An 18,986-nucleotide genomic window follows, 5' to 3' on the forward strand; every position below is an offset into this window, starting at 1 on the left:
TAAATAAGATTTTGCGTGTATGATAGGTCTATTATTATTTTCAGGTACCGTAACCGTATCAAAATATGAGTCCCTATAGAAATGTCAATTTCATAGTTAAGAAATACTTACGTTCACTTTGTTTGAAACGGGCAAAAATTGACTGAGCTCAGTCCATTCGAAGCTACCCAACTCACAAAGTAAGTTTTGAGAAAAAGCATGTCAAAGATTTGGTATGTTCCAAAACAAAATCCCATTAGAAACCAGGCCATTCATTTGCTGTTTTGTCCTTGAATATATCTTTCCATGGGTTTTCAGGGGTGCTGAAGATGAAAATCGTAGTAAAAATTTGATCCGACGATTTCCGCCATTTATTTGCTATTTTATCGTTTAATATTTTTTTTTATTTAGGATTTCAAGGGTGCTGACGACGAAAATCGTAGTAAATGCACTCCTTTCGTGATGAAACATCCATAACACATGCGGCATATTCACATGTTAGTGATAGTGTTAATAATACTGAAGAATAATCTATATATTAGTAGTCTGTTTTGTATATTATAACGTTGGTGAGATTAACAGTTAATCTCATCAATTAATTAGCACCCTAGTTCCAGCTAGTGGTCAGGAGATTAAGATTGTTGATTGGATAATCTTCAAAGAAGCCGACACAGCTGTACACGTGTTCATTTAAATAAGATTTTGCGTGTATGATAGGTCTATTATTATTTTCAGGTACCGTAACCGTATCAAAATATGAGTCCCTATAGAAATGTCAATTTCATAGTTAAGAAATACTTACGTTCACTTTCGTGCATTTTGGCTTTGATGTAATTAAACAATGGCAGACTCGAGAATCGTCGCAATTCGACTCGTTGGTCTTCTCATTTTTTCGACCCATGGTGATAAGAGAATTTTAAACAATAATATCCAAGATGCATTCCTTACTTTGCATGCCGTATGAAGAAGCGACAGTAAAGTGAATTCATCTGTCAATAAAATTCTCTTCGAAAAGAAAATTATTGGCCATTTTTTTTATTTCCATTTAAGGCCTATAAATTATTTTTTTAAAGATGATATGAGGTATCAGATAATCACTGCTTCGATTAATTATTCGGAGTAAATAAGAATTTGTGGACGGCTTTATCATTGACCCGTGACAGTTGATTAGTATTACTCAATGATACCCAACCGCATGTCGATTAATTTACATAATCAGCCACGTGGTTTGGATTAACACTCAAAGGCAATCTATATACGATCAGAATTAATTTTTTTCTGCCACTTATGAGAGTGAATTGCATGTAGGTACCCGAAAACATTATTGCCAAAACCAAATATTTATCGCCAGCTCGAGTCAGCCACGTAACCATAATGCTTTTCACTCGGTGTCTGGGCCAATCAGCAAACGAGTTGTGTAGACAGCACAGCAACAAGCGGAGGTGGTTTATATTTTTTAGGAGTTTTAAAACTTGATTGTATCCATTCAAAATCATTCATCGACATTTATTTGATCATATTTGTAAACTAGAGATCCCCGCTTTACAACGATGCCAATTATTATGCAAGAGGAATGACCGGTCGTCCCGCAGCGAGCGAAGAAAAATGACTAATTTCGCCAAGAATTTTAACAAATAGGACAGATTTAAGAATACGGTACTCTTACAAAACGTTCAAATAAAGGTGTTCTAAAATCTTTTATTGCTATTTTGATCTTTTGTGTCGATAGATAGTATATTTATAGACTCATTTTTGAGAAAAATGACTAATTTCGCCGAGAATTTTAACAAATAGGACAGATTTAAGAATACGGTACTCTTACAAAACATTCAAATAAAGGTGTTCTAAAATCTTTTATTGCTATTTTGATCTTTTGTGTCGATAGATAGTATATTTATAGACTCATTTTTGTGAAAATCTCAATTTCGATCAAAATCAATATTTTCACTTATTTTGTCTCTAGTCCAAAATTAGATTTTGCTTATTCCAACCCACTTTGATATACGCGGTCACACATGTGTCGGAGGAAAAGTGTGCTATAAATTCTTTGAAATATAACGACACAATCGTTATTATGGAAAGCGATAAAGGGGGTGCCATCGTTATCATGGATGCGGAATATTATGAGAGAAACATCCTTAAAATACTTGACAACAAACAGGTCTATACAACCATAGATTTCAACCATGATAAAAGAACAATGCGATTAATAAACGGCTTAATCCAGGATCACAAAAACAAATTGACGGACAATGAACAGGATTATCTCTGGAAATTCGAATATAAAACAAGTCAGTTTTATGTTCTTCCCAAAATCAATAAGATGATCAAGGAATCTATTAAACACCAAAATCATCAGTATTTTTCAGCCAGACGATCTCCCTTTCAGACCAATAATTGCCGGTCCATGCTGTCCTACTAACAGGCTATCAAATCCCATTAATATCTTACTTAAGCCGTACATGCCAAATGTGAAATCTGTTATTCGGGATGACATAGATTTTGTTAATACATTACCCCAAAATCTAAATGATGGCGACTTTTTCATAACCATGGATGTTTGTAACAAGTATGGCAATATTTCCCATGACCTATGCGTTCAGGCCGTAGAATATTGGCTGGATAAACATCCTGAATGCAGTCATGAGAGAATTTCAAAAAACTTTATCCTCAAAGCCATTACGTATCATCATGACTAACAACACTTTTACATTTGGTGAAACAAATTACAAATAAATTCTTGGTATGGCGATGGGTACCAAGGCGGCACCACAATTAAGTAATTTAACAATGGGATTTCTTGAGGAAAAATTATACTCAATTGTAGAAATTGAACATGGCGTGGATTATCGATTATATTTAGAAAATCAGTTGAAACAATTCTTAGACAATGTATTCTGTATTTGGAATGAACGAATTGGCAACATTGCAGATTTGCAACACATAATGAATGATTAAGACCTAAATATCAAATTCACAAATTGAAACAAATGATCTGCAAATCGCATTCTTGGACGTTCTACGGCAAACAAAAAATAATATACCCTTTTCCTTAGCTAGAAAAATATGCACAATTGTGATAGATGAAGACCTGCGGATTGTCAAATTAGGTGAGCTAAAAATAAATTTATTGAAGCAGCATTACCCCCTCGAGGTAATAGAAGTTGGGATAAATAAGGCTTTGGCAATTGATATCCAAATATTGAGAACTACTAAAGTAAAAGACAGTTTGGATAATATTATTACCTTTGTCTCTATCCATAACCCCCAACATCCCAACTTCTTTAAAACAATGCTCGACAGCAGGGCAAGCCTGGCATCAAACGATAACCTCAGAATGAAATTTGACAATGTACAATTCATTAAATCACAAAGACAGCCACCGAATCTGAAACGTCTCTTTCTTAATCAAAGCAAAATTCAATTAATTTATCACAAGGACCGGTTTTTATGTATCTAAATATTTGGATCTTTGATGTAAATGTTGCGACCATATAACACCAAATAACAAATAAAATTTTCATAACTTTACTTTTAGCGTCAACGACAATATGAATTGTGACACAAAAAATCTCATATATGTCTTGACACTACAAATATGGTATCGTTTAATATGGTTTTTTTTAGCGTTGGTTACTATTCATACCGTTTAATTTCAAAACCCCTTCAATTAAATATAGACAATAATATTTCGACCCTAGCTTCTCGCGACATTTAAAGCAGATGTATATTGTCACAGCAGAGATTTGTCGCCGAGTAACACAGAGTAAGAATATAGTTCCAATCTTTTGGCGCGTTTCTGACCACGTGACTTACCGTTAAGTGCCCCGTGGAGTGATTTACGGCACTGTGCTCTATGAATGATTGATTTAGATTAACTGAAGCTGCAAGTAATGTGTAAAAGCTCATCGTATATAATTTAAAGTTAGGATTTTATAGCAGCCAATAATTGATGGATTACATTACGAAGATGTAATGATACGTTTAAAAAAATTGTAAGTTGTTCATTGTTGCATACATTTTGGCCGACGTTATATGAATGTACAGTGTGTTAGAAAAAAATCCTAACCGATACAGAATGCCGGTAAATGTTTTCCCGAAATTACCTAACTCATTTTGTTGTTATTCAAACCGGCCTGTACATTATACATGTACACGTTTTCGCGGCAGCATTACTGTATTACAACTCCTTCAATTAATTATAGACAATATTATTTCGAGCCTAGCTTCTCGCAAATTCCTTGCAGGAAGCATGGCAAAACACGATGTAACGTATCTCGGGAAATTCAACGACTCGTCTAATAAATGAACGCCCTAGATAACTGAACGGGAAGTCCATTTTTAAACGCATCTCGGGAAATTCAACGGCTCGTTCAATAAATGAACGCCATAGATAAGTGCACGGGTAGTCCATTTTTAAACGCATCTCGGAGAAACTAAAGCCGTTGACATTAATCTAAACCATAGTACTAATTAAACCATTTTTGTTATTCTTTAACCATTTTTATCAATTATCGAATGGGGTTTTGAAATTAAACGGTATGAATAGTAACCAACGCTAAAAACCCCATATTAAACGATACCATATTTGTAGTGTCAAGACATATAAGAGATTTTTTGTGTCACAATTCATATTGTCGTTGACGCTAAAAGTAAAGTTATGAAAATTATATTTGTTATTTGGTGTTATATGGTCGCAACATCTGAAACGTCTCTTTCTTAACCAAATCAAAATTCATCTATACTATTCAAAAAAAGTAGGGGATATTTGATTTTGGGGGCATAATACTAAAATATGCAAATGACTACGAAAAAAGTCACTATAGAACCTAACAGAAGAAACATTTCCAGTTACATGTGACGCCCAAACGCACCAATAGCTACCGCATGGAATGCAGGTGATGCTTGGGATCATCATGGGGGTCCAACCCAAGATTTGCACGACTCTGACTTTGAATGTTACAGTCATTGTGGCATTGAATTCCAGGGTGGAAACATCAGTTTAATTGTTTTGGTGACCAGAAAACAAATTTTGATATGCGTCGGCTTACCCAAAATGAAAGGTTACGTGCCCTTGGCATGCTACAGATCGGCACAACACAGGCGGTTGTGGCGCGGACGATGAATGTTTCTCAGTCTGTCATAAGCAGGCTATGGTCCAGATACCGTGATACACAATCTGTACAGGACAGACCACGCTCAGGTCGACCAAGGGCGACAACTCAAGCCCAGGATCGATTTATCCGTACCTTGGCCTTGAGAAATCGTGTCATCACAGCAAATCAGATCAGCGCTCGTCTTCAAACAGACACTGGTGTGAGAGTGAGTGGCCAGACGATTCGGAATCGACTGCATAGGGGTCACCTTCACGCCCGACGTCCTCGCGTGATCCCTTGTTTGAGAGATCATCACATTCAGGCAAGACTTCGTTGGTGTAGGGATCGTCAACACTGGGATAATCGACGCTGGAGCAATGTGATGTTTTCAGATGAGTCAAGGTTCACTGTTGATTTTTTGGACAGACGTAGGAGGGTGTGGCGTCGTCGAAACGAGCGCTTCCAAGACGTTAACGTCATCAGACATGATCGATTTGGGGGTGGTTCTGTTATGGTGTGGGGAGGCATCACTGTTGCTGGAAGAACGGCTTTACATGTTGTTGCAGGGCGTGTTACAGGCCAGTACTACCGGGACAACATCTTGGCAGTCCATGTTGTGCCGTTCGCACGACGTCATGGCCGCCGTTTCATCTTCCAGGATGACAACGCAAGATGTCACAGGGCCAGGATCGTTACAGGTTACCTCCAACAACAGAACATCACCACATTACCTTGGCCAGCACTGAGTCCCGACCTCTCCCCCATCGAGCATGTCTGGGACATGCTTGGACAGAGGTTACGTCAACGTCAACAACGTCCTGCCAATGTCCAAGAACTTGCTGCTGCGTTGCAACAGGAATGGGACAATCTGGACCAAAATGACCTTAGACGTCTCATTAGGAGTATGCCACGTCGGATCAATGCTTGTTTGGCAAACAGAGGAGGATTTACCCGTTACTGACTTGGTTGTGATGCTGTGGTAACTTTGCTGTTTGACCCCGGGTATCATTTTACCCTTATAATGGTCAGTCTGTGCCTTACTTAGTCTAACGATCATTTGGAATAAATCGATGAATGTGACTTCATTTCATTTTGTCATTTGTTTCTTCGTCAGTTTCATTAGGTGACTTTAATAACACTTAAAAATCAAATATCCCCTACTTTTTTTGAATAGTATATCACAAGGACCGGTTTTAATGTACCTAAATATTTGGATCTTTGATGTAAATGTTGCAACCATATAACACCAAATAACAAATATAATTTTCATAACTTTACTTTTAGCGTTTTGTCAATGAATATATCTTTCCATGGGTTTTCAGGGGTGCTGAAGACGAAAATCGTAGTAAAAATTTGATCCGACTATTTCCGCAATTTATTTGCTATTTTGTCGTTAATATGCACTCCTTTCGTAACAAAACATCCACAACACATACGGCATAATATTCACATGTGTATATTATAACTTCGGCGAGATTAACTCATCAATTAATTAGCACCAGCTAGTGGTCAGGAGATTAAGATTGTTGATTGGATAATCATCACAATCAGAAACCATCACAGCTGTACGCATGTTCATTTAACACGTGAATTAAAATGTAATTAAAATATAGCTAATGTACATGTAATACACCTTTGATGTAATTAAAATATAGCTAATGTACATGGATTATGTACATTAGCTTTATTTTAATTACATCAAAGGTGTATCAATAATTACTGTTCTGAAATAGTTTATTTTTTTAAAAAATTCATGACGTGGGACTCATTATAGAATAATAAATGACCAGAAATAATTAAAACTAGACCTGCAAGCAGCACTGAACCGGCTTTCAGGAATCAGACAGGAAGTGTGTCATACAATAGCCCATTTATCGAGCTACCAAACGATACTTTAGATGTTTTGATCCGGTCACACCCGACGGTGAAATCCTGATTGTTCCAAGAGCACCGATTTTTTTACTGTCTTTTAAAATATCGAATATTTTTTTGACTACTTCCTGTTTACGGATCATTATCGGGATAGATTTAACAAGTGGTATGGGAACTTAACTTCCTGTACCAGAAGTTTCAGGAAGATCCACTGGACAGTTTTACCTCCCTTATACCACTAGAAGCAGATTTACAGATATAACGATTTTTCGACTTTTTTAAAATATTGTGGCCCCTTTGGACCATTTATACTATATTGAGGCTTTTAAATTTGGATTCACACCCCAGACCAGCGTTAGGACTCTAAGTAACAGAAGTTTAAGAAAGGAAATAAGAGTAATTTTCGAGATAAAAGCGTCTGAATAGGCTCCAAAAAGGAAAATACTAGATTTTCAGCATCTCATAATATATTACGTAACTAGCGATTTTTTACCATTGAGATGTCATAAGATCGCCCATTGTTCGGGCTATCCAATGACACTTTAGTTGTTTTGATTCGTTGAAATATGGCGTTGTAATTGTAAGCCTTGCCGTGGTCTTTAGGCGACAGATTTCTGCAGAAAGAAGGAGAAAATATTGAGTTATTCTACAAGTTTATTTTATTAATGGCGGCGGGAAAACAACAATACAGCAATTTGAACAATTGTAATTTATAAAGAACAATAAAATGAATATCACTCATGGGTGTTATGCGCAATGGATATAAAATGAGACCAATGATTGACACAATCTAACTATGACATACGCACTGAAGATCTTACTCCTTAACGTTCTGTTCAAGGTCTAATTCTAAAGTCTAAACACAATTGAGGCAATGGATGAACAAATATGATTTGATTGATTCCATTTCCAATGAGCAAATAATGGAATGAATATATAATATTGAAAAATCGAGCTCAACAATGAATTATTGACATGGGTACTCAATATAACATAATTGGGTATTGTTTCTTTTAGGACTAAAATGGAATAGGAAATAACTGACAATAATGATACTTTAACAAACATGTGCAATTCCATTCCCAAGAACCACGCACTGACGTCACATATTCCTACCGACCATGCGTTTTCAATCACTCGGAACACAATTGTCACTTGAAATGAAAAATGCACAAAAACGGGACAATGCCTGAATACGGACAATTGTCAACTTATTCTTGGATATCTTATGCACAAACTAACATAACTTTGACATTATGATTATTAATATTTACCTGCAGAAAGAAGGAGAAAATGTTGAGTTAATCTACAAGTTTATTTTATTAATGGCGGCGGGAAAACAACAATCTTTCAGCCAATGATTATCATCGAAAAATGGTATTTTTAACCAATGAAAAATAAGCTTACAAAAGCCAGCTGATGGACTAAGACTAGTAATTATTTCCCCTTATTTCATGATGGACGAATGTAGTGCGAGTTATAAATAGACAATTTTTCCCTTAATTTTTTTCTCCCCTCTTCCTGCATTTTTGGGTTGACTTTTTGGTCTAAAATTGGAGAAAAGGGATCAAATTTGCAATTTCATAGCAGTTTTGGGTAATACTGATGATATTACAGCGGAGGGATAGGGGGTGTAAAGTGTCTTTCTGCAGAGCAATCATTGTGTCGGAAGTGAGATTTTCACCCCTGTCAATCCGTGTAGCAAAAAATCTAAACGGTCAACCCCCTACAAAATTATGATGAGGAGATTGCCAAATGTTGTCCCCATTGTGCCTATAAAGATTGGAACCAACGGAATGTTGAGCAAAAAGCTACAGCCTGTGATGTTACAGTCATTTAACATTGAAGTCAATGGGCAAATAATTGCTAGTCTGAGTCCTGATGATATAAAGAAGCATGGCCGACTCGGGATGTTGATATTTTTTCAACGGCTTATTTCCTGAAGTTTTGAATGGAAAGTGTCAGAAATGGTAAGAATACTGCTTTTTTATTGCCCAGCAGTAAGTTTTTTGACTATTTGGTATCAAAATAGCCATGATTGGGGGTATCTGTTGGTTGAGTGTGAATTTTGGGTTGTAAATGTGTAACATTTTGTTCACAATGATATCAAAACATGGTTAGGTCTAAATATTAAGGCCAACTCAACTCCAGATTTGGTCTAAAGTCACGAGATGTAAACAAGACTGACCCTAACCCTAACCCAAGACCCAGTCCTTACCCTAACCCTAACCCACAATCTTGTCAAAAAGCATGTAGCCTAGGCCTAAGCCAAGACCTAGTTCTGACCCTAGCCCAAACCCACAATTGTGTCAAGAAATCATGTGCCCTAACCCTATTTACATGTTGTGACCTTGAACCAAGTCTGCAGTTGGCGTTAACATTTAGACCTAACATGTTTTTGACATCATACAATGAAATGTTAACATGTACACTCCAAAATTCACACCTGTGTGACTTTTGACCAAACATGCAGTTGGCCTTAATATTTAGACCGAACCTCAAAACATGGCATCTACCTTTGAGATTGGCTTAGACTTATGTGACACTCAAGGTTTACTTTTTTACTGATTGTTAACTGGTTTCTTTTTGGAGGGCCAGTGACGGGCTGTTCGCGAGAAATAAAGAGGTTTATTTCTATTTCCAGTTGAAACCATATTTTTTTCTTATTTTCTCACTGTTTTTTATTGCATATTTATCCCCAGCCTCCTATCATTTCAGGTGCCAGGGCAATGTTTCATAGAGTGGAATGATTGACCTCAACACAAGTATTAAAAAAAAAAGAAGCAAAACAGGTGAGATAAATGTGCATTTCATACACTTTAAGAAGTACATCCAACCTCATCCCCACTTCTGCTCACTAATAGTAATGGGCTGGAAATTTGGTACTGCACAGGCCTGTCTTCTCCCCTTGACATTTAACTGAATGACAGAATTCCACATTTTGACCATTTTCTGGATGTCAATGACCATTTCCCTGGATAGTATTCGCCCCAGAATTCTCATTCTCATCCAAATTTAACATTTCAGGTCTACATCTCAAAACCTGATCTCTTCCTGGACTGGCTTTAGGAGAACGATGATGCATATCAATTTCATCCCTGATCTCTATGACACCTGTGGTGGAAGTGGAGGGCAAACTGTAATCAGTTTGGGTTCCAGCCCCGAGGACCTCTGTAAACTTTGCTTTTTGGTGATGACTTAATTTCCGAGCTTGAAAAGGACGCTTGTGTGTTTATCATGGCCTCTCATATTGGAAGATAACATTAATGGCTTGTGTGTTGATCGACGGTTGTGCATATCTCTTGGTCAGGAAAGTTGTAGGCACCATCGCCATTGTAAATCATTTGACAGACCCGAGTGAACGGGGCGACCTATGATTGGTCAGCAATGTATCAGATTCCATACCGGGGGGTGGGGATGAAAAAACTGTTGTAGTGTTACATAATCAGATTATTTCAACTTACTTATCCTGTGGAAATACAGCTATATAGGAGATATTTTGAAATTCATAGGCACTGCATGTTTCAACATTTTAGATTTGACCACAATTTGGCACTTGAAACTATGTTAACAGAGAAAAACTGTGTGGTTTTCGATGAAAGTGTTAAAAGTCTAATATTGCATCATGATTACTGTTTTAAAGTATTTTCGTGTTTGATTTATATTGAATTCATCTCATCTTTTTGAAGAATGCATTTATGTTCAAAAATAAAAATGTTCTGTGGAATTCAAAATTCATGTGTTTTTAAATTATCAGATTCCAAACTAGGGGGTGGGGATGAAAAAGCTGTTGTAGTGTTACATAATCAGATTATTTCAACTTACTTATCCTATGGAAATACAGCTATATAGGAGATATTTTAAAATTGATAGGCACTGCATGTTTCAACATTTTAGATTTCACCACAATTTGGCACTTGAAACTACGTTAACAGAGAAAACTGTGTGGTTTTCGATGAAAGTGTTAAAAAGTCTAATATTGCATCATGATTACTGTTTTAAAGTATTTTCGTGTTTGATTTATATTGAATTTATCTCATCTTTTTACAGAATGCATTTATGTTCAAAAATAAAAATGTTCTGTTTAATTCAAAATTCATGTGCTTTTAAATTTCTGTCTGAAATTCCGCAGTTTTCTGATGTATTATAGTGTTTGCAGAATGCCGCACAGCTCATCTGAAAATGCATAGATTTTCATATTCTTTGGCCAGGGAATTGCATATATGTTTGTTTATTAGATAACAACAGATTTGTTTAAACTGCAGAAACATGTGAGGTATATAGGACTAAGACTAGTAATTATTTCCCCTTATTTCATGATGGACGAATGTAGTGCGAGTTATAAATAGAGAATTTTTCCCTTAATTTTTTTCTCCCCTCTTCCTGCATTTTTGGGTTGACTTTTTGGTCTAGAATTGGAGAAAAGGGATCAAATTTGCAATTTCATAGCAGTTTTGGGTAATACTGATGATATTACAGCGGCGGGGTAGGGGGTGTAAAGTGTCTTTCTGCAGAGCAATCATTGTGTCGGAAGTGAGATTTTCACCCCTCTCAACTTCAAATCCGTGTAGCAAAAAATCTAAACGGTCAACCCCCTACAAAATTATGATGAGGAGATTGCCAAATGTTGTCCCCATTGTGCCTATAAAGATTGGAACCAACGGAATGTTGAGCAAAAAGCTACAGCCTGTGATGTTACAGTCATTTAACATTGAAGTCAATGGGCAAATAATTGCTAGTCTGAGTCCTGATAATAATGGTTGTTATCTCCCCTTAACCACTAATGATATAAATCTTGCTTCAGACCACTGGTTAAACTATACGAATTAAAACAGAATGTAATACAATTTAAAAATGAAAATTTAGGCAGTTTACAATTATACATATAGTCCCTATTTTGTCTATAACTCTCACACAATCACTTTTTTCGCAAGATCACCATTTTTTACTTTTTAAGTTGTTTTTTCAAAATATCGGATATTTTTTCGACTACTTCCGGTTTTTGGATCATTGTCGGGATAGTTTTGACATGTTGTTTGGATAGTTAACTTTCTGTACCAGAAGTTTTAGAAACACCCATTGAGCTGTTTTCAAAACAAAGAATAATAGAAGAGCATTTTCAGTAATTTGAGGATTTTTCAACTTTTTTCCAAGATTGAGGCTCTTTTTGGACAACTTATGTTATTTCAATGCTTTTATTTTTGGACTCACGCCATAGTCCATCCATAGGACTCTGAGTAAAAAAAGTTTAAGAAAAAACGTAGTTGTTGTGTTTGAGAAAAAGGCCTCTCAAAATGCTCCAAAATGGAAAATACTAGATTTTTGGCGTACCATAATTTTTTTTCTAGCCATCTAAATCGTATCATTCAGATGTCATATGATAGTCCATTAATGGGGCTATCCAGCGACATTTTAGTTCTTTTGGTCCGCTAAGATCTGATGGAGAAATCAAGTTTTTCGCACGAGCGCTAATTTTTTTTAACCTTTTTCTTCATTTTTTGAATACGTCCGGTATGGAGATTATTGTTGGGGTAGTTTTAATAACCAATGTTGGCAATTAGATAGCCACAGGGCTCTGTAATGATATATTACATTATCTTATCAGATAAAATGGCCCTGAGAAATCCTATGTTCAAAAGTGCCAAAAATTCAAAAATGTCAAAATCGCGAAAATTAAATTTCAATAACTCAATACATATTATACATCGTTAGAATCATAATTAGGTCAGCTATCTGAATGTGTAACCTTTTCGTAAATATCTGATTAAATAATAAAATAATATAGCATTTTCCAAAATTTCACGATTTTTCGACTTTTTTCGATTTTCAGTCCCTTTTTTTTATCCTATTCCAGACATTTCAAAGACTTCTTGGATGTTTTCATGCACAAGACTAACTAAAGGACTCTCGATAGAGAAAGTTAAAAAAAAATTGTAGGTTAAGTTTTTGAGATAAAGGCGTCCAAAAACGCTCAAAATCAGAAAATACTTGATTTTCAGCTTGTCATATTTTGCTGCTTGGTCATAGTATCCGTATAAATTGGGCATCATTCGACAGTCCATTCCTCGGGCCACTCAACGAAAGCTTAATTCGTTTAATCCATTGATAATGGACGGAGAAATCGAGTTTTTCCCAAAAAACACCCATTTTTTGCCTTTTTTTCGAAATATCTATCATTATTTCGACTACTTCCGGTTTTCGGATTGTTGTTGAAATTGCTTTATCCAGCGGTCTGACTATATAGCTTTATGTTCCAGGACTTTCAGAACTATCGATTTATTCTTTCCCAAAAATATAAGGGTTGGGCAATGGGCAGAAAATTAGAAAATCGAAAAATAAAGGGCGATGACTCAGAATGAAAATTATATTTCTGGAATCGGATGGTCTTCAGGTATCCAAAAATGAAGGTCAAATTTGAAAATTTTGAAAAATAACAAAAATTGTCTTTTAAACAAAATTTTTCATTTTTCGAAGGCTAGAAGTCAGCGACGAAGTTTCAAACTTTTCAAATGCTATCGTCCGAGAAAAGACTCAGGGTTTCTGAAAATGTCATTTGTATGAAAATAGGTACAGAATTGACGAAACTACGGCCGATTTTTAATTTTTATGCACCGCACGAAATTCATCCACTTCCGGTCTGCGCAGAAGTTACAAAAATAGTTTATCAAGTAGCCACCACATGGTTTCCCAATAGAAAATTAGGTCCCATATCGGTATCTGTTACAGGCACTGAGAAATAGGCTCTACCAAAAAAAAAAAAAAATAATAACTAGACCTGCAAGCAGCACTGAACCGGCTTTCAGGAATCAGACAGGAAGTGTGTCATACAATAGCCTATTTATCGAGCTACCAAACGATACTTTAGATGTTTTGATCCGGTCACACCCGACGGTGAAATCCTGATTGTTCCAAGAGCACCGATTTTTTTACTGTCTTTTTTTTTAAAATATCGAATATTTTTTTGACTACTTCCTGTTTACGGATCATTATCGGGATAGATTTAACAAGTGGTATGGGAACTTAACTTCCTGTACCAGAAGTTTCAGGAAGATCCATTGGACAGTTTTACCTCCCTTATACCACTAGAAGCAGATTTACAGATATTTTTTAAAATATTGTGGCCCTTTTGGACCATTTATACTATATTGAGGCTTTTAAATTTGGATTCACACCCCAGACCAGCGTTAGGACTCTAAGTAACAGAAGTTAAAGAAAGGAAATAAGAGTAATTTTCGAGATAAAAGCGTCTGAATAGGCTCCAAAAAGGAAAATACTAGATTTTCAGCATCTCATAATATATTACGTAACCAGCGATTTTTTACCATTGAGATGTCATAAGATCGCCCATTGTTCGGGCTATCCAATGACACTTTAGTTGTTTTGATTCGTTGAAATATGGCGTTGTAATCACTTTTTTCGCAAGATCACCATTTTTTACTTTTTAAGTTGTTTTTTTCAAAATATCAGATATTTTTTCGACTACTTCCCGTTTTTGGATCATTGTCGGGATAGTTTTAACATGTTGTTTGGATAGTTAACTTTCTGTACCAGAAGTTTTAGAAACACCCATTGAGCTGTTTTCAAAACAAAGAATAATAGAAGAGCATTTTCAGTAATTTGAGGATTTTTCAACTTTTTTCCAAGATTGAGGCTCTTTTTGGACAACTTATGTTATTTCAATGCTTTTATTTTTGGACTCACGCCATAGTCCATCCATAGGACTCTGAGTAAAAAAAGTTTAAGAAAAAACGTAGTTGTTGTGTTTGAGAAAAAGGCCTCTCAAAATGCTCCAAAATGGAAAATACTAGATTTTTGGCGTACCATAATTTTTTTTCTAGCCATCTAAATCGTATCATTCAGATGTCATATGATAGTCCATTAATGGGGCTATCCAGCGACATTTTAGTTCTTTTGGTCCGCTAAGATCTGATGGAGAAATCAAGTTTTTCGCACGAGCGCTAATTTTTTTTAACCTTTTTCTTCATTTTTTGAATACGTCCGGTATGGAGATTATTGTCGGGGTAGTTTTAATAACCAATGTTGGCAATTAGATAGCCACAGGGCTCTGTAATGATATATTACATTATCTTATCAGATAAAATGGCCCTGAGAAATCCTATGTTCAAAAGTGCCAAAAATTCAAAAATGTCAAAATCGCGAAAATTAAATTTCAATAACTCAATACATATTATACATCGTTAGAATCATAATTAGGTCAGCTATCTGAATGTGTAACCTTTTCGTAAATATCTGATTAAATAATAAAATAATATAGCATTTTCCAAAATTTCACGATTTTTCGACTTTTTTCGATTTTCAGTCCCTTTTTTTTATCCTATTCCAGACATTTCAAAGACTTCTTGGATGTTTTCATGCACAAGACTAACTAAAGGACTCTCGATAGAGAAAGTTAAAAAAAAATTGTAGGTTAAGTTTTTGAGATAAAGGCGTCCAAAAACGCTCAAAATCAGAAAATACTTGATTTTCAGCTTGTCATATTTTGCTGCTTGGTCATAGTATCCGTATAAATTGGGCATCATTCGACAGTCCATTCCTCGGGCCACTCAACGAAAGCTTAATTCGTTTAATCCATTGATAATGGACGGAGAAATCGAGTTTTTCCCAAAAAACACCCATTTTTTGCCTTTTTTTCGAAATATCTATCATTATTTCGACTACTTCCGGTTTTCGGATTGTTGTTGAAATTGCTTTATCCAGCGGTCTGACTATATAGCTTTATGTTCCAGGACTTTCAGAACTATCGATTTATTCTTTCCCAAAAATATAAGGGTTGGGCAATGGGCAGAAAATTAGAAAATCGAAAAATAAAGGGCGATGACTCAGAATGAAAATTATATTTCTGGAATCGGATGGTCTTCAGGTATCCAAAAATGAAGGTCAAATTTGAAAATTTTGAAAAATAACAAAAATTGTCTTTTAAACAAAATTTTTCATTTTTCGAAGGCTAGAAGTCAGCGACGAAGTTTCAAACTTTTCAAATGCTATCGTCCGAGAAAAGACTCAGGGTTTCTGAAAATGTCATTTGTATGAAAATAGGTACAGAATTGACGAAACTACGGCCGATTTTTAATTTTTATGCACCGCACGAAATTCATCCACTTCCGGTCTGCGCAGAAGTTACAAAAATAGTTTATCAAGTAGCCACCACATGGTTTCCCAATAGAAAATTAGGTCCCATATCGGTATCTGTTACAGGCACTGAGAAATAGGCTCTACCAAAAAAAAAAAAAAATAATAACTAGACCTGCAAGCAGCACTGAACCGGCTTTCAGGAATCAGACAGGAAGTGTGTCATACAATAGCCTATTTATCGAGCTACCAAACGATACTTTAGATGTTTTGATCCGGTCACACCCGACGGTGAAATCCTGATTGTTCCAAGAGCACCGATTTTTTTACAGTCTTTTTTTTTAAAATATCGAATATTTTTTTGACTACTTCCTGTTTACGGATCATTATCGGGATAGATTTAACAAGTGGTATGGGAACTTAACTTCCTGTACCAGAAGTTTCAGGAAGATCCATTGGACAGTTTTACCTCCCTTATACCACTAGAAGCAGATTTACAGATATTTTTTAAAATATTGTGGCCCTTTTGGACCATTTATACTATATTGAGGCTTTTAAATTTGGATTCACACCCCAGACCAGCGTTAGGACTCTAAGTAACAGAAGTTAAAGAAAGGAAATAAGAGTAATTTTCGAGATAAAAGCGTCTGAATAGGCTCCAAAAAGGAAAATACTAGATTTTCAGCATCTCATAATATATTACGTAACCAGCGATTTTTTACCATTGAGATGTCATAAGATCGCCCATTGTTCGGGCTATCCAATGACACTTTAGTTGTTTTGATTCGTTGAAATATGGCGTTGTAATCACTTTTTTCGCAAGATCACCATTTTTTACTTTTTAAGTTGTTTTTTTCAAAATATCAGATATTTTTTCGACTACTTCCCGTTTTTGGATCATTGTCGGGATAGTTTTAACATGTTGTTTGGATAGTTAACTTTCTGTACCAGAAGTTTTAGAAACACCCATTGAGCTGTTTTCAAAACAAAGAATAATAGAAGAGCATTTTCAGTAATTTGAGGATTTTTCAACTTTTTTCCAAGATTGAGGCTCTTTTTGGACAACTTATGTTATTTCAATGCTTTTATTTTTGGACTCACACCATAGTCCATCCATAGGACTCTGAGTAAAAAAAGTTTAAGAAAAAACGTAGTTGTTGTGTTTGAGAAAAAGGCCTCTCAAAATGCTCCAAAACGGAAAATACTAGATTTTTGGCGTACCATAATTTATTTTCTAGCCATCTAAATCGTATCATTCAGATGTCATATGATAGTCCATTAATGGGGCTATCTAGCGACATTTTAGTTCTTTTGGTCCGCTAAGATCTGGAGAAATCAAGTTTTTCGCACGAGCGCTAATTTTTTTTAACCTTTTTCTTCATTTTTTGAATACGTCCGGTATGGAGATTATTGTCGGGGTAGTTTTAATAACCAATTTGGGCAATTAGATAGCCACAGGGCTCTGTTATGATATATTACATTATCTGATCAGATAAAATGGCCCTGAGAAATCCTATGTTCAAAAGTGCCAAAAATTCAAAAATGTCAAAATCTCGAAAATTAAATTTCAATAACTCAATACATATTATACATCGTTAGAATCGTAATTAGGTCAGCTATCTGAATGTGTAACCTTTTCGTAAAAATCTGATTAAATAATAAAATAATATAGCATTTTCCAAAATTTCACGATTTTTCGACTTTTTTCGATTTTCAGTCCCTTTTTTATCCTATTCCAGACATTTCAAAGACTTCTTGGATGTTTTCATGCACAAGACTAACTAAAGGACTCTCGATAGAGAAAGTTAAAAAAAAATTGTAGGTTAAGTTTTTGAGATAAAGGCGTCCAAAAACGCTCAAAATCAGAAAATACTTGATTTTCAGCTTGTCATATTTTGCTGCTTGGTCATAGTATCCGTATAAATTGGGCATCATTCGACAGTCCATTCCTTGGGCCACTCAACGAAAGCTTAATTCATTTAATCCATTGATAATGGGCGGAGAAATCGAGTTTTTCCCCAAAACACCCATTTTTTGCCTTTTTTTCGAAATATCTATCATTATTTCGACTACTTCCGGTTTTCGGATCGTTGTTGAAATTGCTTTATCCAGCGGTCTGACTATATAGCTTTATGTTCCAGGACTTTCAGAACTATCTATTTATTCTTTCCCAAAAATATAAGGGTTGGGCAATGGGCAGAAAATTCGAAAAAAATCGAAAAATAAAGGGTGATAACTCAGAATGAAAATTATATTTCTGGAATCGGATGGTCTTCAGATATCCAAAAATGTAGGTCAAATTTGAAAATTTTAAAAAAATAACAAAAATTGTCTTTTAAACAAAAATTTTCATTTTTCGAAGGCTAGAAGTCAGCGACGAAGTTTCGAAATTTCGAAATTTTCAACTGCTATCGTCCGAGAAAAGACTCAGGGTTTCTGAAAATGTCATTTGTATGAAAATAGGTAAAGAATTGACGAAGCACGGCCCTTTTTAAATTTTTATGCACTGCACAAAATTCGGCCACTTCCGGTCTGCGCAGAAGTTTCAAAAATAGTTTATCAAGTAGCCACCACATGGTTTCCCAATAGAAAATTAGGTCCCATATCTGTATCTGTTACAGGCACTGAGGAATAGTCTCTACCAAAAAAAAGAAATAATAATAATAAACTAGAACTGCGATGCAGTAATGACGGGTTTCACCGGTGCCACTTTACCCTAAACATGTTACTTCCCGTACCAATGAAACCATTAAACAGGTTTCCACATAAGCATTGCACACATCAAATAAAATGGACGCCGAATCAACAAAATCCAGCAATATCAATTCATTTTATACATTTGTTACATGTAAGTGTACTGTACTTCCGGTGATAATGAAAATGTTCAATTACTTTTATGAAATCAGAAATGACATAGGGCATCACATGGTGAAAATTGTATGTAAATCG

General features: G+C 35.4%; 1 protein-coding gene and 1 long non-coding RNA gene across 2 annotated transcripts in view; one reads left to right on the plus strand and one right to left on the minus strand.

Annotated features, from left to right (window-relative positions):
* LOC126830155 (uncharacterized) overlaps positions 1-18,986 on the minus strand; it is a 513,485-nt gene that overhangs the window by 53,640 nt on the left and 440,859 nt on the right. The gene's annotated exons all lie outside the window — the stretch shown is intronic.
* LOC126830565 (uncharacterized) lies at positions 8,645-11,693 on the plus strand. Its single transcript, XR_008787525.1, has 3 exons — positions 8,645-8,917; positions 9,666-9,739; positions 9,975-11,693. It is a non-coding gene; the product is annotated as an uncharacterized LOC126830565 (long non-coding RNA).

Source organism: Patella vulgata, chromosome 1 (assembly GCF_932274485.2).
Source record: "Patella vulgata chromosome 1, xgPatVulg1.2, whole genome shotgun sequence".
Taxonomy (NCBI): Eukaryota; Metazoa; Mollusca; class Gastropoda; family Patellidae; genus Patella; species Patella vulgata.